General features: G+C 43.3%; 1 non-coding gene across 1 annotated transcript; it reads left to right on the top strand.

Moving 5' to 3' along the window:
- The first annotated feature begins 13,696 nt into the window (after positions 1-13,696).
- Positions 13,697-13,803, top strand: LOC140858245 (small nucleolar RNA R71). The gene has a single exon (XR_012141812.1). It is a non-coding gene; the product is annotated as a small nucleolar RNA R71 (small nucleolar RNA).
- The last annotated feature ends 344 nt before the right edge of the window (positions 13,804-14,147 follow it).

The raw sequence follows: 14,147 nt of genomic DNA on the forward strand, positions 1-14,147 counted from the left end.
AAAGAAAAGTGCCAGGATGAAAGCCATGAAAGGACTGAGGGTGTTTAAATAGCCGACGATCCCTAGCGCAGTTATGGCGGCGAGTATTCCTGGGCCAGCTGGTGTGTGCCGCGTGTCGTGCTTATCCCCTTCATTGCTATCGAGGGTAGACCGCTCGCAAATTCCTGTGGCACGGCACTTGGATCGCATTCAATGGGTTCTGAAAAGACTCTTCAGATCACCTTCACCGAAAAGCGGACTCTGACGTACACACGTTAAATGCCAAAATATCTGGAGGCGGCGCAGTGCGCAGGATTCGAAGGACGGTTTCGGCTGTACCCATCTCGCTCTCTGTACTTTCTTCATTTGAAATTCAAACTCGAAAGTAGGGGGCTAGTGTTGGGTATATAAATACCCACAGTCGAAACCCCCAGCGGAGTCGACGATGGAACGGAACGGCTCCGCCCGAACTCCTTACGGGAGCCGGGCTTCGCCTCCAACATCAGCTGCAGAACGGCTCTGCCCGGACTCCTACGGGAGCCGGGCTCCATCACCGACATCGACAACAGCACGGCTCCGCCCGGACTCCTACGGGAGCCAGCTCCACCTTCGACTTCGAGCAGGCACGGCTCCGCCCGGACTCCTACGGGAGCCGGGCTCCGCCTTCGACTTCGAGCAGCACGGCTCCGCCCGGACTCCTACGAAAGCCGGGCTCCGCCTTCGACTTCGAGCAGCACGGCTCCGCCCGACTCCTACGGGAGCCGGGCTCCGCGCTTCGACACCAACAGCAGCTCGGCTCCGCCCGGATTCCTACGGGGGCCGAGCTCCGCCTTCAATATCAGCTGCTGGTAAGCTCCGTCTGGACTCCTACGGGAGCCGGGCTTCATCTTTAACTTTGATTGCAGAGGGCTCGCCCGGACTCCTACGGGAGCCGGGTTCCGCTTTCAGTATCCACTTGCAGGAAAGTTCCATCCGGACTCCTACGGGAAGCCGGACTCCACCCACAACCCCAACCGAAAGGAGGATCCCTCCCGGACTTCTACAGAAGCCGGACTTTCAACCACTGCCGAGCCTCGATCAACAGATCCGCGCCCCTGGCAGATATCAATAACAACCGTGATCCTGTTCCACTTCCTGTAGCGGATTCCGCGTGGCTCCATCACCCCCTGCGGCGGACCCATTTACTCTCTGACAGGCTGTGTCAACGGCCACGATTCTGCTCCACTCCCTGCGGCAGGTGCTGCGCGACTCCACTACTCCCTGACAGCTAGCGGCAACGGACGCCGCTCCACTACCTGCAACTGGCTCTACGTGGCAGGCCGTAACAATAGCTACGTGTCTTACTCCACTATCCTTCGCAATCAATTCCCCTGACCATGGGCGGCCCACTACCAGACGGTTACAAACGTCGCCATCAATCAATTGCCTCCTCCGCCTATAAAAGAGGACCCAGATATGTTATTCTCTAAGCTCATCTCTTATCTCAAAACTCTGCTAAATTCTCCGTTCGAGCACTCCATTCTTGTTGAGGCAAGAACTGACTTGAGCGTCGGAGGTCTTGCCGGAGCAACCCTACCTCCGGTTTTAGACTTCCTTTTGCAGGTCCCGACGGCGACCGCGGCTTCCCCGACTCCAGCTTCTCCGGCGCAAGCAGATTTTTGCACCAACATATATATACATGTATATATATATATACATGTATATATATATATACATGTATATATATATATACATGTATATTTATATATATATATATGTATATATACATACATATATATAATATATATATACATGTATATATATATACATGTATATATATATACATGTATATATATATATACATGTATATATATATACATGTATATTATATATACATGTATATATATATACATGTATATATATATATACATGTATATATATATACATGTATATATAATATATACATGTATATATATATACATGTATATATATATATACATGTATATATATATACATGTATTATATATATACATGTATATATATATACATGTATATATATATATATATATATATATATATATATGTACATATATCTATATAATATATATGTACATATATCTATATATATACATATATATAACATATATATATATATATACATATATATATATACATATATATACATATATATATATACATATATATATATATACATATATATATACATATACATACATATATATATATATATATATATAAATACACATATATGTATATATATACATATATGTATGTATGTATATACACACACACATTCATATATACTGTTGGGTATAAATATACCCCCCAGCCGAAGTTCGTCAGGAGTGACCCTCCAGTGATTCTACCGATGTCCGACCTTCGGCGACATCTTTTCGAACCCCTCCGACGGCCAAGCCTCCGCAACATTCTCGAGTTCTGCCGACAGATAAATCCCCACCAGTATCGATCGGATTCTCTCCACGACGGGCGGACTCCATCCAGGTGTCTACGGTGGTCGACCACCTTCTAGACTCCGTCCGGGCTCCTACGGGAGCCGGACTTCTCCCCCGAAATGTCAACTGCAGGTAGACTCCATCCGGGCTCCTACGGGAGCCGGGCTTCTTCCCCGAACGCCAACTACAGGTAGCCTCCGTCCGGGCTCCTACGGGAGCCGGACTTCTCCCCCGAATGCCAACTGCAGGTAGACTCCGTCCGGGCTCCTACGGGAGCCGAACTTCTTCCTCGAACGTCAACTGCAGGTAGCCTCCGTCCGAGCTCCTACGGGAGCCGGACTTCTTCCCTGAACGCCAACTGCAAGTAGACTCCGTCCGGGCTCCTACGAGAGCCAAACTTCTTCCCTGAATGCCAACTGCAGGTAGACTCCGTCCGGGCTCCTACGGGAGCCGAACTTCTTCCCCGAACTCTAGCTGCAGGTAGACTTCGTCCGAGCTCCTACGGGAGTCGGACTTTTGCCCTGAACTCATGTTGCAGGTAGACTTCATCCGAACTCCTACAAGGCCGAACTCCGAGTTTCTACTATAAGTGATTCACTCCGAGCTTCTGCTACGGACGATCTACTTTAAATTTCTATTACGAGCGGTCCGTGCCGGATTTTCACTGTAAGCCTTCACCCGAGCTTCCATTGTGGATGATTTCCTTCTATGGAGATCAGACTCCGATCGAACTTTGGTAGTGGACAGATTTCGGGCGAACTCCTATGGCACACGAAAATCCAGCAGCTAGACCCTTCCAGTGGATGAACCTCTCCAGCGCCATCCGAGATCCACTATCGGTCGCCGCTGTCGAATTCTGCACGAAACCGGACTTCGTCTGCGGAAAGCCTCTGACCGAGCTCCTACGGCAAGTGGCCCTCGCCTGCAGCCTTAACGCCCAAGGCACCCAGTGGTAGAAGGTTCGCCAGCAACATCCGAGCTTCTCTCATATGGATAGCTACCTCTCTCCGCCAGGCACCTCAACCGAGCTTCGGCCGACAGTCCTGGACTCCCTGGCAGGCCACAGTAATGGCCACGACTCTGCCCCATTTTCTGCGATGGATACCGCGTGGCTCCACCACTCCCTGGCAGGCCACAGTAATGGCCACGACTCTGCTCCACTTCCTGCGACGGATACCGCGTGGCTCCTTCACTCTCTGGCAAGTCGCGACAACGGACGCTGCACCACTCCCCGCAACGGGCTCCACATGGCAGACCACAGTAATGGCCACGACTCTGCTCCACTTCCTGCGATGAATACCGTGTGGCTCCTCCACTCCCTGGCAAGTCACGACAACGGACGCTGCTCCACTCCCCGCAACGGGTTCCACGTGGCAGGCCACGATGATGGCTACGATTCCACTCCACTACTCTTCATAATAAACTTCTCCTGGCCCCGAATAGCCCACTGCCAGGCGGTTACAAACGTCGCTATCAGTCTGTTGCACCCTTCGCCTATAAAAAGGGGGGACCCCAGATACGTTATTCTCTAAGCTCTAATTTCTATCTCAAAATTCTGCTAAAATTTTCGTTCGAGCACTCCATTCTTGTTGAGGCAGAGAACTGACTTGAGCATCGGAGGGTCTTGTCGGAGCACCCCCAACTCCGGTTTAAACTTCCTTTACATGTCCCGGCGGTGACCGCGGCTCCCCCCAACTCCGGTTTAGACTTCCTTTGCAGGTCCAATGGTGACCGTGGCTCCCTCGACTCCAGCTTCTCCGATGCCGGCGGATTTTTGCATCAACAGGATTGGCGCTAGAGGAAGGGGCTGTCTTTTGCAGCACCCTTGTTCTTGAAGGAGCGCTCAATGGGACCGCCTCCGGTCATCTTCTCCGGCACCCTCTCCTCCGATTTTCTGCCTGATCTCCACCTGATGCCTCCCCGAAGGGCATCCTCCAGGCGGTTGACGGCCTCCATGGCCAGATCTCAGCAGACTCCGCAAGCTCCGGCCCCGTCCTCGGTTTCCCAATCTCCTCTTCCTCTGACGACAGCAGTCGGCATGGAGCAGTCCGATGATAGGCCTCCGACCGATTTTGCCAACACTATCTCGGGAGAATCTCGACAGGGAACAACCGATGTACTGGCCGGACCCCAAGCGGCAAAGGATTGAGGAATCCATAACCTTTACTGAGGAAGATGCTCGGGAGTTCAATTTCCTCATAACGATGCGATTGTAGTTTCTTTAAATATAGCTAATTACGATGTGCGCCGCATTCTTGTCGACAATGGAAGTTCGGCCGACATTCTGTTCTATGACGCCTTCTAAAAAATATCCATCCTTGACGGTCGTTTGGGGCCGATTAGCTCCCCTCTGGTAGGGTTTACCGGTGATGCTATCTCTATAGAGGGGTAATAACTTTGACTGTAGCTGTAGGTCAATATCCAAGACAGTCCAGGGCTTTGGTGGATTTTTCTGGTGGTGAAGGCGCCGTCAGCCTACAACGTAATCCTCGACCGACCTGGCCTCAATGCCCTCCAGGCCGTGGTCGACCTACCATCTGAAATTGAAATTCCCTACTAGCCAGGGGGTCAGAGAAGTCAAGGGAGACCAAGCCCTGGCCAAACACTGCTACAGCATAGCCTCGCAAAGGAGTGACCAATCTGACCTCTGTCCGGTTGATGGATTAGACGCCCGCGACGATCTCGCTGAGGAAAGGGCGGGCCAATTGAAGATCTGGTTTCGATCCCTTTGAACGATAGGAATTCAGAGCATATGGTGAAGATCGGCTCCAACCTGGGGGAAGAGGTGCAGACGCAGCTCATTGATTTCCTACGAAAGAATGCGGATATTTTCGCTTGGGTTCAGCGGACATGTCGGGGATTGACGCAGAGATCATGGAACATCATCTGGCCGTTGATCCAAAGCATCGACCGACGAAAGAAAAAATTTTGAAGTTATGCACCGAAAAGGCAAAAAGCGATAGCCGAGGAAGTGGATAAACTCCTGAAAGTCGGATTCATTAGAGAGGTCAACTATCCTGACTAGATCTCCAACGTTGTCCTAGTCAAAAAGGCAAACGGCAAGTGGAGGATGTGTATAGACTTCAAAAAGCTGAATAAGTCTGCCCAAAGGATAGCTACCTTCTGCCCAGGATTGATCAACTGGTGGATGCAACCTCGGGCCATGAGCTTCTCACCTTTATGGATGCATTCTTCGGCTATAATCAAATCAGAATGGCGCCAGAAGATGAAGAAAAGACTGCTTTCATTACTAACCGTGGTCTTTACTGTTACAGGGTCATGCCCTTCGGCCTCAAAAAATGCAGGTGCAACCTATCAGCGGCTGGTGAACAAAAATCTTCAAGGAGCAGATCAGCCGCAACATGGAGGTTACGTGGACGACATGCTCGTGAAAAGTAAATCTTCAACGAACCACGTCGCCGACCTCGAGGAGACCTTCGATGCCCTTCGAAAATATAAGATGAAGCTGAACCCGATTAAGTGTGCTTTCAGAGTGACCTCGGGGAAGTTCCTGGATTTCATGTATCGGGGCCCGGGATTGAAGCCAATCCGGAGAAAATTTGCGCCATCCAGGAGATGGCTGCCCCAAAGTCGATAAAAGAGGTTCAGTGCCTTACAGGGAGGGTGCAGCCCTGAATTGCTTCGTTGCAAGGTCGGCCGAATGGTGCTTACCCTTTTTCTAAACCCTCAAGCGGTCGAAGAACTTCTGTTGGACCACTGTAGTGTCAACAGGTGTTTGAAAAACTAAGGAGCTACCTCGGCTCGCCTCCGCTATTGGCGAAGCCCGAGCCCGGAGAAGAGTTGTTTTTGTACCTGACGGTCTCCCCTTATGGCCCTCGCAGCAGTTCTTATCAAGGAAGAAGCAAAAATTCAACGGTCGATCTACTACATCAGTCGCGCGTTGAGAGACGCCGAACCAGGTATACCAAATTAGAGAAACTAACTTATGCCCTGCTGATTGCAGCCCGGAGGCTCCAACCTTACTTTCAAGGGCACACCGTAATGTTGCTCACCGACCAGCCGATTAAGATGATTCTGCACCGGGCGATGCTTCTGGAAGGATAGCAAAATGGTGATCGAGCTCACAGAATTCGATATCAACTATCAACCTAGGCCGACAGTAAAAACCCAGATATTGGCAGATTTTTTATAGTAGAATGCACAATCTTGGAGGAGGCCGGGCCTGATGATGTGCAAATCTTAAAATTTGTAAAAAAAACCGCAAGCGCACGGTGTGCAGAGTAGCACGACCAGCGAGTACGGGTCGATCCCACAGAGACTTGGTTTAAAAATGATTTTCAAATCTATGCTCAAGCGAGCTTTAACAAAAATCGAAAGTCGAAAGTTGTTTGCTAAAGACAATAAGACTAAGGATCTAGGGTTTTGAATCCACTAGATCTAGATTAGGGAATTCTACCTAGAATTTTCTTATTGATCCTAACGACTACTCCTCTTGTCTTTCCCAAGCATAGATTATGAAGGGACTAAGGCCCAACGATAATCCATCAAGATTCTTTACAGGGGAGTAGTAACTAGGATCCCTTAGGGTTTTCTCCTCCTATGCACTGAATCAAGCATGAACTATGAAGGGACTCTGACCTAACTGTAGTCATCAAAAATTCTTGGCAAAAGAGGAAGAAAAAGAAACCCTAAGAAAAAGAAAGAACTCTATGTAAATCCCTACTCATATCTAGCTTCATCGCAAACCCTAGAAGGGATGCTTAGCTAGACATGATCTAAATCTACTTGCAAAATTTAAATGCAGAAAAATAAACTACCCTAATTTCATAAATTAAACTACCTAATTGCATTAATTTAAACTGCATAATTTAAACTAACCTAATTGCATAAATTAAATTGCATTAAATTAAACTATCCTAATTGCAAGAAAAATAAATTGCATAATGTAAAGAGATGAAATGCATAAAAATAGATTTATATATAAAAAAAATTTATTACAAAAACCTCAAAGCTCGAGGCTTGAAAAGAGAGCTAAAAACCCCACTATCTAGGGTTACAAGCTTGATCTCAAGGAAGAATACACAAAACAAGGGCCTTTGGGGGCATTTTATAGGCATTTGGGGGTTTATAAGGTTTTCAAAACTTCCGATGTGGGACTAAGAGGTTTAGGGGGTTTATTGGTACGCCGATGGGTCCATGGTCCATGCGCCTGTTGCTGTGGACCAGGCGGCTAACCAGATCACAAATCAGTTGATTTTTGACCCAATTTTGATCTGATTTGACTCGGGTTTGACCCAATTGAGTCTTCTTTCTTCATTCTTCAATTCCTGGGTCAATTTAACTCCGTTTTGCATAAAATTTGCGCCGTTGGAATCCTCTTTCTTGTTCTTTCTATTGATGATCTCTTCTTCTGCAAAATATAATAACAAGTATCAATTTCTTAATAAAGTTAGATAATTTAGATATTATTGATACTTTTTATGTCAATTTGTGACATAAATCACACCCCCCAACTTAATCATTGCTAGTCCCTTAGCAATGTACCAAAATAAGATCATATTCCAAAAAGATCCTTCCTTTGCAAATTAATTTAAGATCGAAATTCAAGAAGTTTTCTAGTATTACTAAGTAATGAGCTTCGAATTAGAATCGGTAGTCAGTCTACTTAGAAGCTTTCTTAGAGTACACTTAAAGTTTTATAGCACTTGTGTGAGTGATAACTAACTTAGTATTTCAGTATTAACTTGTACAGGCCAATTGTATCATTTTTCATAACTTAGTTTGATTAATTTTCTATACACCCCAGATTAAACAAAGAACTAAGGTAGCTTTCACACTGTTTTTTTTTTTTTTTTTTTTTTTTTTTTTTGCTGAGCATCCTGGCCTTCCCACCACCGTTTGACGCGAATCTCAACACTTGACTTAGGTGAAGAGACCCGGTTACTAGGCTTAGGGCAATCCACATTTACTTTGTGTTTTGCATTTTATTTCAGGCAGGTAGCTCTTTCCTTAAATTCAAATTTCTTCAATTGGGGTGTAGAGAAAATTATCTAATTTAAATAATACTCAAATCCTTAATTGGCCTTACAATTAACACCTACTTTACCTTGTTAGTGTGCATGTGCAATTGGAAGTGCTAATAGTCTTTAAATGACCTAAGCCACCAAGAGTCTAACCAGCTAATCTTCTCCGTGACTCACTACATTAGCAAATACTTTCTAACTTACTCTTATTTCTTTTATAGATTAATTTATTTCATATATATATATATATATTTTTATTATTTTTTTATTATTTTTTTTTTTTTTACATAATATATTAAATGCAAGAAATAACTCATAGTGGAAGGAAAAGGAAATGATAACACCTGATTTTGTTCAAGCTCTCCCCTCAACTTGACCGACATTGTCCCCAATGGAGTTTATCTAATTTATTTATCCTAAGCAAACTGAAAACAAAGAAAGCATTAGAAATTAAATAAGCTGGGTTGCCTCCCAGAAGCGCTAAGTTTTATGTCTTCAGCCAGACCAAACCTCGAAGCAACTTAATCAGAATAAGTTGGTTCATAAAGAACCATGGCATCTTCAACAGTCTTGACAGGTAATTCCAAGAATGGTTTTAATCGTTGACCATTAACTTTAAAGATAACACCATTACTTGGGTTTTCAATCTCAACAGCTCCGTGTGAAAAAACTTCCTTTACTAAAAATGGTCCTGTCCATCTAGACCTAAGCTTTCCTGGAAACAGATGTAATCTAGAGTTATATAAGAGCACCTTTTGTCCGATATTGAAAGTTTTTCTTATAATTGATTGATCATGAAATGCTTTGTTCGTTCCTTGTATATCCTTGCATTTTCATAGGCTTCATTTCTAAGTTCTTCTAATTCATTCAATTGAAGCTTCCTATGGTTTCCAGCATCGTTCAAATTTGTATTTAGTTGTTTGATGGCCCACATGGCTTTGTGTTCTATCTCAATAGGCAAGTGACATGGTTTACCAAACACAATCCTATAAGGAGACATTCCTAGATTGGTCTTGAAAGCGGTTCGGTATGCCCAAAGTGCATCAATTAATTTTAAAGACCAATCCTTTCTATTGGCATTAACAGTTTTTTCCAGGATCTGTTTGATTTGTCGGTTTGACACTTCAACTTGCCCACTAGTTTGAGGATGATATGGTGTGGCCAATTTGTGGGTGACATTATACTTTTTCATCAATGTTGCAAAAGGTCGGTTACAAAAATGGGTTCCCCGATCACTAATGATTGCCCTAGGAATACCGAAACGGGAGAGAATATTTTCTTTAAGAAACTTAATGACCATTTTGCTATCGGGTGTTCTACATGCAATTGCTTCTACCCATTTTGAAACATAATCAACTGCTACTAGAATATATTCATTTCCAAAGGAATTTGGAAATGGTCCCATGAAATCGATCCCCCAAACATCAAAAACTTCAACTACCAAGATTGGGTTGAGTGGCATCATGTGTCGCTTGGTGATTCGGTCCATTTTCTGACATTGAGCACAATTTTTACAATATTCGTGAGCATCCTTAAACAAATTGGGCCAATAAAAACCACATTGGAGAACCTTAGCAGCAGTTTTCTTAGACGCGAAGTGACCCCCACATGCTTGATCATGACAAAAAGATAAAATATTCATGACTTCGTTATCTGGGATACACCTTCTAATAATTTGATCAGGACATTGTTTAAAAAGATAAGGATCATCCCAAATGAAATACTTCACTTGGGCAAAGAATTTATATTTATCCTGCTTAGTCCAATGAGAAGGTATCTTGCCTATGGCTAAATAATTTACAATATCAGCAAACCAAGGTTCAGTAGACAAAGACATGAGTTGCTCATCTGGGAAAGATTCATTGATGGGTGGTTCACTAGATGGTGCAACTGGAATTCGGGACAAATGATCTGCTACAACGTTCTCAGTGCCTTTCTTATCCCTAATTTCTAGGTCAAATTCTTGAATGAGCAAAATCCATCTGATTAAACGTGCCTTGGCATCCTTCTTTGCTAGGAGATGTCTAATGGCTGAGTGATCGGTGTAAACAATGGTGTGGGTCCCAACCAAATAAGATCTAAATTTCTCTAAAGCAAAGACAACGGCAAGGAACTCCTTCTCAGTTGTGGTGTAGTTAAGCTGCGCATCATTTAAGGTTTTACTTACATAATATATCACTCTAGGCAGCTTATTTATTCGTTGACCTAAGATTGCGCCCACAACATGATCGGACGCATCACACATTAATTCAAATGGTTCAGACCAGACAGGAGGATGAATGATTGGAGCTGATACAAGTGCATTTTTTAGAAATTCAAAGGATTCCAAGCACTCATGAGTAAATTCAAATTTAGTATCCTTTGCCAAAAGATTAGTCAGTGGACGTGCTACTTTGCTAAAGTTGGCAATAAACCTTCTATAGAATCCAGCATGACCTAAAAATGAACGTATTTCTTTCACAGATTTAGGTGGTAGAAGACTTGCAATTAGATCTATTTTGGCCTTGTCCACTTCAATCCCCTTTTTAGAAATGACATGGCCAAGAACTATTCCCTGTTTGACCATAAACTGACATTTTTCCCAGTTGAGAACTAGGTGCTTCTCCTTACATCGTTCTAGAACTAATTGCAGGTGATTCAGACATTCGGAGAAGGTTAGACCAAAAACAGAAAAGTCATCCATAAAAATTTCTAGAAATCGTTCTATCATATCTGAAAATATGCTGATCATGCATCTCTGAAAGGTTGCCGGTGCATTACATAGTCCAAAGGGCATTCGTCTATAGGCAAAAGTACCAAATGGACAGGTGAATGTAGTCTTTTCTTGATCTTCAGCGGCTATGGGGATCTGGTTGTAACCGGAGTATCCATCAAGAAAACAGTAAAACTCTTGTCCGGCTAGTCTTTCCAACATTTGATCAATAAATGGCAAAGGAAAGTGATCTTTCCTTGTCGCAGCATTCAACTTTCTATAGTCTATACAGACCCTCCATCCCGTTTGGGTCATAGTTGGGATAAGTTCGTTTGCATCATTTTGGACCACTGTTACCCCCAGATTTCTTGGGTACTACTTGAACTGGGCTTACCCAAGAGCTATCAGAAATAGGATAAATTATTCCACTATCTAGGAGTTTCAGAATCTCCTTTTTAACTACATCCTTCATAACTGGATTAAGCCTTCTTTGGGCTTCTCTTGTTGGTTTAGCCTCTTCCTCTAAGTATATTCTATGTTGAACTATAGAAGGGCTTATTCCTTTGATATCTGCTATGGTCCAACCTATTGCCTCTTGATTTGCTTTTAGAACTGACAATAACTCCTCCTCTTGCTTGGGATCTAGGTCTGATGCAATAATTACAGGCAAAGTTTCTTTGGGTCCTAGATATGGCATACTTGAGATGTTCTGGGAGGGGCTTCAGTTCTAAAATGGGTGCTTCCTCTATCGATGGTTTAGGTGATGAGTTCACCATCTCAATGAATGGTTCAGTAGGAAGTGTCGATTCCTGATTAATCTGATTTTTTTTAAGTATTTCATTGACATCCTCAGACTCATGGATTAACCAGGGGTTAGACTCTAGGTCGACTTCATCATCACTAATGTCAATGGATTCATAAATACCATCTTGGACTACATTGACATCAGCATGAGAAGAGGATTCCTGTTCTAAGTTAAAAACATTAAGCTCAATGGTCATATTCCCAAAGGATAACTTCATTAGACCATTTCGACAATTGATTTCAGCATTGGCCGTAGCTAAAAATGGTCTTCCTAAAATGACAGGTATATGTCCTTTAGGATTCGCAACTGGCTCAGTCTCTAAAACAATAAAATCTACAGGAAAAATGAAATTTTTAACCTTTATCAGAACATCCTCGACCATTCCCTTAGGGATCCTGAGAGATCTATCGGCTAACTGTAATGTGATCCCAGTAGGTTGAAGTTTTTCTAATCCTAGTTGTTCATACACCGAATATGGAAGGATATTCACACTAGCTCCTAGATCTAGCAAGGCCTTTTTTATATTGGTTTCTCCAATAACACAAGAAATTGTTGGAGCTCCAGGGTCCTTATATTTAATTGGCACATGGCTAGATAGGTATGAACTGACACTTGCAGCCAAAAATGCTTTCTTTGGTACATTAGTGGTCCTTTTCCTAGTGCAGAGATCTTTTAAAAATTTGGCATAAGTTGGAACCTGATGGATTATATCTAAAAGAGGAATATTAACTTGGACTTGTTTAAATACCTCTAAAATTTTGTCTAAATGTTCAGATTTATTGGATTTCAGTCTGTTTGGAAAAGGAGCTCTAGGACTTTTAAGTACTGGACTAGGTGAATTTTCAGTTTCTGGTGCTTGAGGTTGAAAGGTAGTAGTTTTAGAAGGTGACTCGGCAGATGAGTCATCTATATCATCAAGTGCAACTACCTTATTGTCTATTTGTTTTCCTGATCTTAAGGTATGAATGGCATTTACACCATTAACTTGGTTTCCTTGTTGGGGTCGTGGACCATTTTGGTTCCTAGGATTTGGCTCATGTTGGCTAGGTAACCTACCATGTTCTCGTTCACTAATGGTCGAAGCCAGCTGACTTACTTGCATTTCCAGACGGGCTATAGCTTGGGTGTTATTATTTATGAGTTGACCCGTAGTTTGCATAAAGCTAGTATGTGTTTTCATCATGGCTTCTAGGCTTTCTCTAAAGAGGTAATTTTCTTGTCATTATCATGGAAGCCTGGCGGGTTGTTCATTACTGGGTTGGGCCTTAGATTTTGCTGATTGAAATTTGGATTACCTACATTAGGATTCTGGGACCATGAGAAATTCGGGTGATTCCTCCAACCTGGGTTATATGTGGGTGCATAAGGATTGTTCAATGATCCTTGATAGGTGGCATTCACCTGTGCACACTCATTCGAGTAGGAACATTCTTCTAAGACATGGTTTGGTGCATTGCACCCTTTACACATGGGTGCAGATATTTGATTTACATTGGCTGGTCTCTGTAATTCTAAGGCTTCCAATCTACGTGTTAAGGTTGCAATCTTGGCCTCTGATGCTAAGGTTGGTTGAATTTGATGCATTCCTCCTCTTGAAGGTGTAGCTTTATCAGGTTCCCTAGTTGTTTCCCACTGTAAATTTTTCTCGGCTAGGTCTTCTAAGAATTGCCAAGCTTCAGTAGTTTCTTTGTCCATAAATTGACCTTGGCACATGGACTCTAGCATGGTTCTTGAGTTTGAATCTAACCCCTCATAGATGATCTGGCATAGTCTCCAAGTTTCTATTCCATGGTGTGGGCATTGGGTCAAAAGATTCTTGAAACGATCAAAGTACTTCCAAAATGATTCACCAGCTAGTTGGTAAAATTGATTTATTTCATTCCTAATCCTAGCTGTTTTATGATGGGAGAAATACTTTTTTAAAAATGTTCTCACAAAGCCCTCCCAGGTAGTGACAGAATAGTTTGGCAGACTATAAAGCCACTTCTTAGCATTGTCCTTAAGGGCAAAGTTGATTAATCTAAGTTTGACCTCATCCTCTGTTAATTGCAGTTTCATGGTTGCACATACCTCCTCAAATTCTCTAATAAATATATAAGCATCCTCTAATCCTGTGAATTTTGGAAGCATATTTATGATTTGAGGTTTGATTTCAAAATTGTTAGCTGTGGGTTGTGGCAACCTGATACAAGATGGTTGGATGGAGCCAACTGGATAACACAAATCCTTAAGGG

This window comes from Elaeis guineensis, chromosome 5 (genome assembly GCF_000442705.2).
Source record: "Elaeis guineensis isolate ETL-2024a chromosome 5, EG11, whole genome shotgun sequence".
Classification (NCBI taxonomy): Eukaryota; Viridiplantae; Streptophyta; class Magnoliopsida; order Arecales; family Arecaceae; genus Elaeis; species Elaeis guineensis.